Source organism: Enhydra lutris, unplaced genomic scaffold, assembly GCF_002288905.1.
Source record: "Enhydra lutris kenyoni isolate GAN:26980312 unplaced genomic scaffold, ASM228890v2 scaffoldscaffold42, whole genome shotgun sequence".
NCBI lineage: Eukaryota > Metazoa > Chordata > Mammalia > Carnivora > Mustelidae > Enhydra > Enhydra lutris.
This window is the reverse complement of record NW_019154126.1, coordinates 18,482,085-18,495,779: the sequence shown is the minus strand read 5'-3', so window position 1 is coordinate 18,495,779 and position 13,695 is coordinate 18,482,085. Positions and strand designations below refer to the sequence as shown.

The 13,695-nt window shown below is 36.3% G+C and overlaps 1 pseudogene; it reads left to right on the top strand.

Moving 5' to 3' along the window:
- The first annotated feature begins 3,408 nt into the window (after positions 1–3,408).
- On the top strand, positions 3,409–4,592 carry LOC111155520 (annotated as a pseudogene).
- The last annotated feature ends 9,103 nt before the right edge of the window (positions 4,593–13,695 follow it).

The following is a 13,695-nucleotide window of genomic DNA, read 5'->3' as shown; positions in this document are numbered from 1 at the left end:
AAGAAGCAGGAATATACACATAATAGGAGAAATAGTAATAGTAACAGACACAAAAAGAAGAAACAGTGTAATTACAAGTTAATAGATGAAAGCAACCCATGTGTCTATCCATAGATGAATAAAGAAAATGTGCTGGATATAGATACAAATATAGATATAGATATGCATATGCTGGAATATTACTCAGCCATAAAAAAGAATTGTCTTGCTATTTGCAAATGCATGGATGGACCTACAGAGTATAATGCTAAATGAAATAAGACAGTTAGAAAAAGACAAATACCATGCAATTTCATTCATATGTGGAATTTAAGAAACAAAAACAAATTAAAAAAGGGAAAAAACAGACAAACAAAAAAACAGACTCTTAAATACAGAAAACAAACCAGTAGGTGCCAGAGGGGTTTAGTGTGAGGATGGATGAATTAGATAAAGAAGATTAAGAATACTGTTGTCTTGATAAGCACTGACAAATGCATAGAATTGCTGAATCATCATATTGTACACCTGAAACTAATATAACACTGTATGTTAATTACACTTCAATAAAATAATAAAATAAATAAGTAGCTATTAGAATTTTATAAGTATGCTTAAGAATGTAAAGGAAAATATAAAGATAATGAAGAAGAATTTCTTAATGGAAGATTAAAAATGATTCAAATGGAAATTTCAGAGATGAAATAATTAAAATCTAATAGAATTCATAGAAACAGAGAAATAATTGAGATTTCAATAATCCTCCCTCAGTAATTGATAGAACAAACAGACAAACAGAAAAAATTTCTGTAGTGATAAAGCCTTGCAACTATTAAAAATTTAATTCATAGTTAAAAATATTCCCCAAAGAAAATTCCAAGCTGTGGTTGCTTCACAAGTGAAGTCTATGAAATATTTAAGAAAAAGGTATATAGATCTATAGACATTCTTTCAGAAAATAGAACTGGAGTCAACATCTCCCAGTTTGTTTAATGAGGACAGCAGTACTCTGGTAGGAGAACCAGAAAAAAAGACATAATAAGAAAATGATAGACATAAATATAAAAATGCTCCACAAAGTATTAACAAATTAAATGTAGCAATATATAAAATAGATAATATAGCATAACTAAAGTGGGAAATTATACCAGGAATGCAAAATTGGCTTAATATTCAAAAATAAAACACTGCAATTATTATAATAATAGAATTTTTAAAAATAACATGTGATTATCTTATTACATACACCAAAGCATTTGAGAAAATTTACATATTCATCATAAAAATCCATGTCAAAATGTGATAAACTGATAAAGGACACAAACAGAAAATCTTCATTTAACATCTTACTTAACAGTGAAATACTGTTCCTTTTGCTTTGGACCCTAAAGACTGACAAGATAAGAGTGTCCATTCCCATCTACTCCACTCATATTTGTGCTGGAGGACAGTGTAATAAGGCAATGAACACACACACACACACACACACACACACACACACAAAATATACAAAAGGGAGATACAAAACTTCTTTATATGCAGACAACATTATTGTCTAGAAAAGCATAAGGAATCTACAAACCAACTATTAGGGTGAGTTTAGCAAAGTCACAGGTAACAAAAAATCAATTTATTATCATATATCAGAAAAAAATTGAAGTTAAATAATACTATTTACAATGAATCAGAAAGTAAATGCTTAAATATAGATTAAACAAAATTTATATAAGACATACACATAGACAACTTAAAACATTCCTGACAGGAATTAAAGAAGTCCTAATTAAATAGAGGGATATAACACATTAACAGAACAGAGCACTCAATTTTACTAAGATGTCAAATCTCTCCAAAATTGAAACTCCATAGTTTCAACACAATCACAATTAGGAAATATGACAAGCTGATTTAATATTTTTATGGAAATTCACTGAACTTAGAATAGGCAGAAGACAGAGAGAAACAGAGAATTTGGAAAACTTCCAGTACCTGCTATCAAATCTTACTAGAAATAAGTTAGTCAGAGAAAAGCAAATACTATATGATTTCACTCATATGTGGAATTTAAGAAACGAAACAAAGGAGCAAGGGGAACAGAGAGAGAGAGAGGCAAACCAAGAAACAGACTCTTAACTGTAAAGAACGAACTGATGGTTACCAGAATGTAGGTGGGAGGGGGATGTGTGAAATAAGTGATGGGGACTAAGGAGGGCACTTGTCATGATGAGCACTGAATGATGTATGCAGTTGTTGAAACACTATATAGTACACCTGAAACTAGTATAACACTGTGTGTTAACTAACTGGAATTTAAACAAAAACTTAAAAAAACATTTATTAGAATGCTACAATTACCAAGACGGTGTGGTACTAATGTAAAGATAAACAGATTAATGGAGTAATAATATAAAGTCCAAAAATAGACCCACACTGATATAATTACCTGATTTTTGACACAGGCATTAAAGCACTTCAAACATGAAAGAAAAATTTTTCAATAAATAATGCTGAAACTAGGGTGTCTGGGTGGCTAAGTGGGTTAAAGCCTCTGCCTTCGGCCCAGGCCCTGATGTTTCCCCCCTCTTTCTCTCTGCCTGCCTCTCTACCTACTTGTGATCTCTGTCTGTCAGATAAATAAATAAAATCTTTAAAAAAAATAATGCTGAAACTAAATATCCATATAAAAAAAGAAACAAAAAATCTTGAACATTACCTGATAACATAAGTGAAAATTAAATGCAGAATTATCATAAACCTATATGTAAGAGCTGAAGCTATATATAAAAAAGAGAATACCTTTGTGATCTTGGGGTTAGGCAAAGATTTCTAACAAGACACAAAGAGCTTGAAGTATATAAGAAATATTCATAAAATGTAACTTCAATAGAACTAAAAACTTTTGTACTCCAGAAGACAATTATAAAAAATGAGAATGCCAGGCATGGACTTGGAGAAAATATTTTCAAAATACACAATAGATTATGGACTGTATCTAGAACACATAAAAAAACACAGTTAAAAAATTATTCTGCTACTTGTTAAAACAGTAGGGAAGACTTCGTTCAGAACTATTTCAAATGGTGTTAGGACTATCACAACTGAGAGATATTTGGCCCAAATGTAAATACAGCAGAGACAGCTGGGGACTTACAGACATCAAGCAGGTAGAGGGGTTGGTGGATAGAAAATCACTTATGAAGGGATATCTAGGGTAGGTTTATTCTTGCTAAACTGACTGTATCTTTAAGACCATCTGTACAAGATTCTTGCTGAAGACAACTCAAGGGCTTAAACATCAAAAATGGAGGATGAGAAATTTGATTAGGTATCAAGGGTGATCAGATATCAAAGATAGAGGATATTCTATTAACAAATTTAGCAACATTCTTGCCACAACTAGACAGTGAAGGCTGAAGACAAGGCCCAAGGATGAGGCCTAATCAAAAAGAGAGCCAGGAGTGCCATGGCAGAGAGGTGAGACAGAATGAAATGTCAGGGGCAGGCCCAGACCCTCAAGGCTCTCCAAGCCTCCCCCCGACCTGTCCCTTCCATGCCACCCTGGCCAGTAGGCACCCTAAACCAAGCTGGAGTTCCCTTCATCCACCTCCCACCCCTGTATCCCAGCCTCACAGAGCTGCTGAGCTGCCCTGAGCTCTCCCTGGGCCCAGTGCCGAGCTGGTATCAGTGCTTTTCAGATTTCGGGACAGGTGAGCATCCTGATGAAGACCAGGGTCCTGATGTTGGCAGCCTGGACAGGTGTAAGAGATTGTTGGCACCCTCTGCAGGGGTGGAGGAGACCACTTACAGGTCATTTCTGATTTTGACATGAACTTGAGCAGGTTTGCATGCAATGAATGGACTTGTAAGAAGTGATGGACTTCTTACAACATTCTAGAGAGCAGCAAGATCATCAGTGAGCAATACTGGAATGAGCTTAAGGGGCTCCTTCACCACTATTATCCAGCTGAGATTGACCCACACTGCACCATCATAGAGAAGTTACTTCATCTAAGGGATTGGTGGACCAAAACACATGATTGCCCATGCCAGCAGATGATTGAGAAGTTTCAGATAGCCCAAGTGGTTAGAGTGTCCAATGCAATGCTTAGGGAGGGATTCAAGACAAGACATTCATCAATATCCTCTACCAACATAACTTTTTCCTTTTCATCTTTTTCACAGACCTTGGCGATATCCCAGAGGAGATTATCCAACAGATGAAAGTGTTCTACCCCATTATCCACACTGTGTCTAATTACACAGACTTTGAGAAAGACAGCTTCCTACAGAGATTCAAGAGCCAGCTCATGTGCACAGATAACCAACAAGAACAACTCTGTTTGTAAGAACTCTGGCTAAGTCCAGCAGCTTCAGGGCAAAACCACAGCCTCCTGCTGGGAGATTCCAAAAGGGACCTCACTATGGCTGATGGGGTTCCCAGTGTGGAGAGAATTTTCAAGATTGGTTTCTTAAATGACAAGGTGGAAGAGCGGCAGAAGCACACAGATACTTATGACATTATGCTGGAGAAGGACCATACGCTGGACATGCTGAACAGGCTGCTATAGCACATCCTGCATCATGGGTAATAGATAGAGATGGAGGGCTCCTGAGTGTACAGGCTTGGGGCCAGGCACTGCAGGCCATGGAGAAAAGGGAGCCTCACCTAGAGGCTGCCCTGCTGGGAGTGCTGCTCCTCTCTGTGTATATAGAGAAGAGTCCAGGTAGGTGCAGCTGCTGAGCCATGTCCCTCCCTCCTTTCCCAGCACCTTCTGTTGTGTTCTCCAGAGGCATGTGGGAGCCCCTGCCAGGTGGACGGGCCAATTAGATGAACACAAGACCTACAGGATGTTGGTATTCTAGGCACCAGTTGTCCAGGGATTCTTTTTTCCCCAAATTTTTAAACATGGGAAGCTCTTCTTCAAACAGATCGAATGGGTAAAACAGATACAAAAATTTTTTTAAAGGAAAAACAAAAACAAAACAAAACAAAACAAAAAATGAAAAGAGGGCCTGAAGAATCTATCTGAGGTTTAGTCAAAGAGAGTCTATGTCAACAATTACAACTCAACGTTAAGAAGACAATTATCTAGATTATTAAAAAGAAAGATTTAAATGAAAATTTAACCAAAAAAAAAAAAATGCAAATCCTTTTTAAACATAAAAAGATCCAACAGAACAATAAATTATGGATCACTGAGAAAAATAAATTTCAATTAAATTTTTAAAAAGATCCAACAGTTTTATTCCTTAAAAATATCAAATTAAGGGACACCTGGGTGGCTCAGTCAGTTAAGCCACTGCTTAACCATCATCAGGTCATGATCCCAGGGTCCTGGGATTGAATCCCGCATCGGGCTCCTTGCTTGGCAGGGAAGCTGCTTCTCTCTCTGCCTCTGCCTGCTTGTGCACTTGTGCTTGCTTGCTCTCTCTCTCTCTCTCTCTCTCTCTGACAAATAAATAAATAAAAATCTTTTAAAAGTTTTTTAAATATATCAAATTAAAACTACAATAAGATACTAGCACATATGGAGAGGGGTTTAAATTAATGTGCAGACTTAGATACAGAGCAATTGAAACTCTTGTACTTTGCTGCTGGAAGTGCAAAATGATTAACTACTTTGTAGAATATTTTGAAACTTTCTCAAAAAATTAGATATGTATTTACTATATGACACAGAAATCCCACAACTATATGTTCAGTAAGATAAATGAAACATAATATCCACACAACACATTATATAGGAATGTTTAAAAGAGCTTTATTAGCCAAACCCAAAATAATGCAAATGCTCAACTGGTGAATGGATAAATATATTGTGGTGTATCCATTTCATGGAATACTACACAACAATAAAAAGAAACATGATAATTCTCCATGGGGTTTCTATACTGCCAGAGGCAACTTTTTCCCACACTGTCTTTTAAAGGATGTTTGTATGAAAAACAGCCTGGGAGAACAGAGATAGTATCAATATTGTGGTGCTGTTTCCTGACTAAAATAATGAAGATAATGTTTTCCTCCAGGGTTAAAACTAGGCAAGTTTGCTAGCCAATTTGCTGACAGATTCATAAGCTCACAGGTCTTCTCCTGTGTTATAATCTTTAGTTAGTTAATTTATTCTTGGGCCTGGGTCTCTATAGATCTCTCTGAAATCTTCTCAATACAGAATTTTTAAATTAAGTATTCCTGGACAGGGGGAGTCTTTTTTCCCCAATGAAGTATATATTTGAGTTGAATAAAGCATTTTGATTTTGTAACATTGCAAAGCCAAGTATGCTTGGTAGGTTGCTGAAAAATTGAAATTATTTTAAGATGAATTTGGTTAACAGAGTAACTTGGGTTTCCCTCCCAACCTTGGCATTTGCCTCATTCTTCACAAACCACTGCTCTTAAATTACATGCTGTCCATAATAGACACAGATATAATGGACAGTTGGTCACAGCAGACAAAAACAGATTTGCCCAAACAACTTATTACACTCAAGACATTCTTCTCTGTTTATAACAAACAGGAATTTTGGCTGTATTTGACTAGTTCTGAACTTTTTCCACATATTGATATTGGTTTAAAAAAAAAGAATATTTTTAAGAATAGCTATAGCAATAGTAATGCAATATAATTTGATTTCACACAGTACTCTTAGGATCTAAATTATAGTAATTCTACTTTAATTTGTGGGATACCAGAAAGTTATGTGCAACTTTCCAAATTAAACCAATAGACCAAATCCTGCCACAAGATCTTGGCTTCTCTCAAGAGAGTACAAACTTTCCAGCACATGACTCTTATATGGAGTAGCACTTATAATGAGACATGTCAGATTCTAGCAATGAAGTACAATCAGAAGAAAATCTGTACTATGACTGGATAACATCGGTTTGCTTTCCTGTCTTTGAATTTTTATAGTTCACATAAAAAATGACAGTATGGTATCCCTGAAATGTGGATGAGTGGAGCATTGGGAAAGCCAAATGCTAGAGCTTGTCCACTCAATAGCTAGCTATCAGCTTTGTGTCAATCTTTGCATTTTTCTTGACCTTATTTATCTCATCTGTATACGTAGAGGGTTAGAATAAATAATACCTAAGCTTCCTCTCATGCTAAAAATCTGAGGGTAAAAAAATGATTATATAAGCCAACCATCATTCTTAGCATTTTACATATATGAATTCAGTTCTCAGAACCATCTTATGAAGTAGGAATTATTATTATTAGTATTATTAATTTTACAGATAAACAGAAATATTGTAATTAAACTTCAACTAAGAAGTAAACCTACAAAACATATGAACCTTTGCATGTGTTACCTTGGACTCCTGCCCATCCCTATCTCAGTCTCATCCTAATTTCTCACCTTTCCACAAAACCTTAAGAGTTATCTATCTCTTGAATCACTAAAACTTGGGTGAATGCACACTTGGACCTAGTGACAGAAATTCAGAAAAGAGATGAAGATGGTAGGTAGACTTTTGACTTACCAGTTTCTAGGACAATTCCAAACCCTGACTGTGGATAAACTCTACCATAAGGATCATACACATAAGAAAAGAGGAGATATAGGACAGGAAACAACAACAATAAGTCAGTGGACAAAAGGTGAACTTGGATGTGGTGGTATTCCCCACCAGTATCTGTTTTCCCTCCACTCTCAGAATGAGGGATTTTATTTCCCTGCCCAATGGGAGTAAGGCTCAGTCATGTGACTAGCTTTGGCCAATGAAATGTGGTAGAAATGAAATGGCAGAAGCTTTAGTAGCCAGTTTGTTCTTTGCTGGGCTCACTTTTTCCTCTGCTACTGTGACCTGCATGCTTCAGAGAGACTGTCCTGACTGCCTGGCTACCTGAAGAGGACAACACAACACAATGTTTATACAACCTAACTGAGAAATCAGTCTTTGTTCTCTTCAGCACTGAGATATAAATGCATTGGGGAGAATAAGAAGGAGGGCCCAGGAAGGTAAAGGCTGAATAAATGGAGAATTGTGTCACCAAATTCACATTTGAGAGCATGGGGAGCAAAGTCAAAAGTGTCAAATGCTAAAAGAGATGGAGTTAAAGAAGACAATTGTACACTCTTTTGATCTTTTTGAGAGCATTTTTAGTGGAAGAGTAGGGGCTAAGTCAGACTGTAGTGGTTGGTGTCAGTGCAAACACAGGGAAATGAGAATAGTAAATCAGAGAACTTTTAAAAAAATTAAGGGAATAAGAGAGATAAGTTTACATAGGGAGATAGGGAGAGTTGGGGAACACTGGAGCAATTTGTGTACATGGGAGATGACAGGGAATCTTATATGTACAGGGTAAGCATCATAAGGATCTGGGATTTTGTCATGACACAAAGTGACTTAGAGTATGATATGCAGACATTTAAGATGAGAGGGTGAGTTGTATCCATGTGTAGTGTGCACAATCAGTGATTTTTTTTCTAAGCACACACATCTTTTCTGGTGAGTTACAATGCCCAAAGAAACATGGGGAAGGAATGGAATAGTTTGGTTTTTAAAATTTTAGAATAGAAAGCCCAGACAGAACATGATGAAAAAAAAAGTATTCCCCTTGTAATAATTGCGCTAACATTTTATAAACATTATAGATTTAATCATGACAATAATAATCCCTAAAGTTTTTGACATACTTCTTCCTTTTCCTAAAAAAAATTATATGACTAATTTAAAATATGTATGAATTTAAGGTAATTTTAATTTGAGGTGAGCATTTCGGTTTTTTAAAAATGTGAAAGCAGAGATGAGTGGAGCAACAACTTTTTAAATTGGTCAAATGTATATGATAGTAGAGGAGTAATTAACTGGGTTTATGTAACTGTTGAGAGAACAGAAACTGACTCTTAAATTATTTTGTTTCATTGTCCCAAGTATTATTATTAAGTCTTGACTTTTATAATAAGACTCCAATATTAGGAGAATATTTTTTTTAAAGATTTTATTTATTCATGAGAGACAGAGAGAGAGAGAGAGGCAGAGGCAGAGGGTGAAGCAGGCTCCACAAGGAGCAGAGAGCCTGGTGTAAGGCTTAATCCCAGGACTCTGGGATCATGACCTGAGCTAAAGGCAGATGCTTAATTGACAGAGCCACCCAGGTGTCTAGGAGAATATTTTCGACACTGCACAAATCACAGAAACATCATTATAGTTTTAATTGGAAGGTGCTTTAGAATCCATTCTCTCTCCTGCATATAAGACACTGAGGTGGGTGCCTAGGTGGCTTAGTAGGTTAAATAACTGCCTCTGGCTCTGGTCATGATCCCAGGGTCCTGGGTTTGAGTCCTGTATTGGGCTCCCTGCTCAGTGGAGATCCTGCCTCTCCCTCTCCCTCTGCTGTTTCCCCTGCTTGTGAGCACTTTCTCTCTGTCAAATAAATAAATAAAATCTTTAAAAAGAATAAAATTAAAAAATGAAGACACTGAGGCCCAGAAAGAGTGACTTAGCCAGAGTCTTACTTCACAGAAAAAGATCAATAAGTACTACATGTGAAACAAATGACCACAAATAGTTTTACTATTACAGTATCATTATTGGTGAATTATATCATAAGTGGGGCTGTATTTATAGTCCAGCTCTAATTTCTAATCTTAGCTTTTCCAGTTCTACTTTTGCTTCATACAGAAAGCATACCTAATTCTATGACTTGTTTAAGATTTGCATTAATGACAGTACCTATTTTGTTCTGTGTTTTATCTCCTTTCTTCAGGCAAGAGTCTCTCATGAATGTCATAGGATGCTCTGCACATCTGATGCACTGAGAAAGGTAATTGTGTTTTGCCCAGCAAGCATGAGATCATTATTAACACATGATTATTGTGAGGAAATCAGCAGAGCATGGATTATAGAATAACCATACACACAGGTAACCAACTTTACTCACTAGTGGACAAAGCATAGGAGACAAACAGAGGGTGTGGAGGTTGAGGGACTGTGTAGGAAGCACCAAGCTGCCTGTGATGTCAGAAAGGCCATCAGACAGTGGGAGGAGTTGTTGATAACTACATGCATTCTCCTGTTTACAGTTTCTTGAAGCAAAATTTTATTAATAAAATAAATTCAACATATTTTCTCTCCAATAAGCCTTTTCAAAGATCAAAATTCAAATTACAAAGAACTATTTTGTTATTATTATTTAAAACATTATAAATGGTTGTCAGTACAGAAATGGGAGGTGACATAATGGCGTTTGGTCTCTGAGTCCATCCACTGGGGGGAAAAAAAAAATCCAGATAGAAGGCATTGAAGGTGTATGTGTCCTTTGTTACTTACAGTACATTTCACTCTAAATGAAATAAGTGCTAAGGCTCATCCACTGCTTGAGTGTCCCTCATAGAACGCCAATTAGCATCTGTGCCCAGTGGCAGCCCAGCTCAAGCACAGTCTATCTGCACTCACCCATTACACACAGCAGGAAGTTGTATTGCTCTAAAACCACCAGCCACTGCTTTGATGGTTCAGGAGACCTTGGCCTTTTAAACGTATAAACAACCTTTCTTTTCTAATCTGGGCCATTAGAGGGAAATGCTGTGAAAGCCTGTATTCTGAAATAACCAGGTTTGCTCAGAGTCATGACAGTTTTCAATCTTGCTGCCAGTAACAGAAGAATAGCGATAGACTAAAAATAACATGGGTGCAGAATGTGCCTTGGGCACCTACTGAGGCCTAAAGGGTTTCAGATTGATTTGAAACCAAGTGAAGGTGGATTTTCTCTCTGCTTTGCCCTTTTGTGGGTGTTGCAATCAGGGGGAAAATTCATCTGTCTAATGAGCTCTAGGCACAGAAAGAAAAGAAACTGTTTAAGACTAAAACACTCATCAGGCAACCCTATGGCTTTTCTTTTCTGTGTTATAATCAGCACTTCTCTATTGATTCTTAATAAGAATTCTTTCCCATCTGCAAAGGATTAAATTGCAATCAAGCACTATAATTAAAATTAATTAATTAATTAATGTGGATCAGGTTTCAATACTTTGGAAGGTGTTAATAAAATTAAAGACAACTAATGAGAATCATATTCTGGATGCCCGATGACACTGAAAAATTTCTTGCAGTGAATAAAGTTGTAATTTTCAGACTCATTTTATTGTTTTTTGGGTCAATCAATTGAATGGATAGATGATAGCTCAAATACTCAAATAAGTCTTTAAAAGTTCTGGAAAGCCCTGAAACTTAAGATATGTAAGCTCTCTTTCCAAAATTAGAGCTGTTTGTTAACTCTCACATCACTTCTCTAAGTCCCACTTTCTAACATTTACATCTACCAGAGACTTGATTTTGTGTATGTTAAGAAATGAAAGGAAAAAAAAATGCTACCCTGTGTCCTTCTAAAAACAGAATGAAGCATACCCAAAACCTGACTTTTAGACTTTGTAGGGGAAAAGACACATAAAAAGAGTCTGCAAAAGAATATATGTCCCTTTGGTCTAAATACAAGATTTCTGTTCTATAATTCAAAAGCAAACCCTTTCTTAGGCAGGAGAATGGGAGAAAGATGGAGTAGCCCCAGTCGATTAGGGAAACGGCACTACCATAGATGAATCTACAGCAAAAAGCTAGTGCATGAGCCACTGTGGATGAATCTACAGGAAAAAGCACTCCTGTCCAGGGCCAAAGATTGGTCAGGTAGAAAGACAGGTATTTTACAGCTTTGCTAATGTTGGTGATTTTAGTACTGTTTATTTCATTTATTTATTTCCTTTTTAAGAGCTATTTATTTCTGTCCAAAAGAGAAATTTAAAAAGAATCCAGGATTCCAGAGAGGCTAATGTATACAATTTGTTTTATGATACTAAATACACAATTTTAGGTGATTAGGAATTTTCAGAATATGTCCAAATAGACTTATCTATGATGAATTATCAACTTATGATACAGAAAATTATTTACCCACAGACTTAGAAAATAAAATGGTCTAAGGGCAAAATATAGAACCCTTATTTTTTAAAGCATGTTTGAATTTCTTTCATGAATACTAACATAATGAATATGTCTTAATCATCTTTGTATATAATGGAGTTTAATACAATACTGACAGGTGCTTGAGAAATAAGTATATGTCAAGTTAAGTAATTAAATCTGATGTTCAAAAAATAAGATAATAAATCTGATAGCCAATATTTGTGAAATGCCATATTAAGTAATATATAGTACTGACTTAAATTTGCATTTTCAGGGGCGCCTGGGTGGTTCAGTGGGTTAAGTCTCTGCCTTTGGCTCAGGTCATGATCCCAGAGTCCTGGGATTGAGCCCCGCATCGGGCTCTCTGCTCAGTGGGGAGCCTGCTTCCTCCTCTCTGCCTGCTTCTCTGCCTACTTGTGATCTCTGTCTGTCAAATAAATAAATAAAATCTTTTTTAAAAATTGCATTTTCATATGCAACAAGATTTTGTATCTAATATCCCATTTTTTTCAATGTTATTATTTATTCTTATAAGAACCCATGAAAATAGGAGACCTTTTTACTATTCTACATTGTATCAGATTTGGTCACATATAGTCATATAAGTAACAGTTTATGTTGACTCTATATTGAGAAGACATTCAACATTGATTTGTTTAATGATTTCTTTACTATCCTCTTAAATTTGATCAAAGAAAACAGGCCAGTTAATAGAAAATTTTTATTCCTTCTCCTTCCTCCTGTTAATTGAGAATTTACCATACAGCATATACACACACTCACACACACACATATGCACACATACCCTCTATAACTGTCTATAGAAGTTATTCTCAAACTTTTGGTCTCAGGTCCCTTTTACCAGTCTTAAGGATTCTTGAGGATGACAACAAGTTTGAGTTTATGTAGGTTATACCAAGACATATTTACAGTATTATAAATTGGAGGAGAAACTTTTCAAGAATTATATTCTTACACTTAATAAAATGATAAATATTACATGACTAATGACATTTTCTGAAAAATATATTTTTCAAAGAAAAAAGAACTTCATGAGAAGAATGATACTGTTTTATAGTTTTGCAAGTATCTTAATGTCTTGCCCAATAGAAGATACAAGTTTTCATATCTGCTTTTGCATTTATTTTGTTCTGTTTTTTGTTTAAAGCATATGAAAAATCCAGCTTCACACACATATGTAGCTTAAGAAGGGAGAAGTATTGGGGCTGCCTGGGCGGCTCAGTGGGTTGGGCGACTGCCTTCGGCCCTGGTCATGGTCCCAGAGTCCTGGGGTCGAGTCCCGCATCGGGCTCCCAGCTCCATGGGGAGTCTGCTTCTCCTTCTGACCTTCTCCCCTCTCATTCTCTCTCTCTCAAATAAATAAATAAAATCTTTGAAAAAAAAAAAAAGGAAGGGAGAAGTATTTTAATGATCTCCTTAAAAATCTTATAGAAATTCTTCTTAGACATTGCATCAAAACTTCACAAGTGGTGGTTTCTTAAGTGTTCATTACAAGGTAGATCTGAAACTCTTCTTTTTTTTTTTAGATTATTTATTTATTTGATGGGGTGGCGGGGGGGAGAACACAAGCAGGGGTCGTGGCACGCAGAGGAAGAGGGAGAAACAGGCTCCCCTCTGAGTGGAGAGCGTGACATGGGGCTTGATTCCAGGACCCTGGATCAGGGCCCAAGCTGAAAGCAGATACTTAACAGACTGAGCCACCAAGGCACACCTAGATCTGAAACCCTTTCAATCAGCTTCTATTCTCTCTTACATTAAATCCAATAGCCTGTCTTATGCTTTGAAGGAAT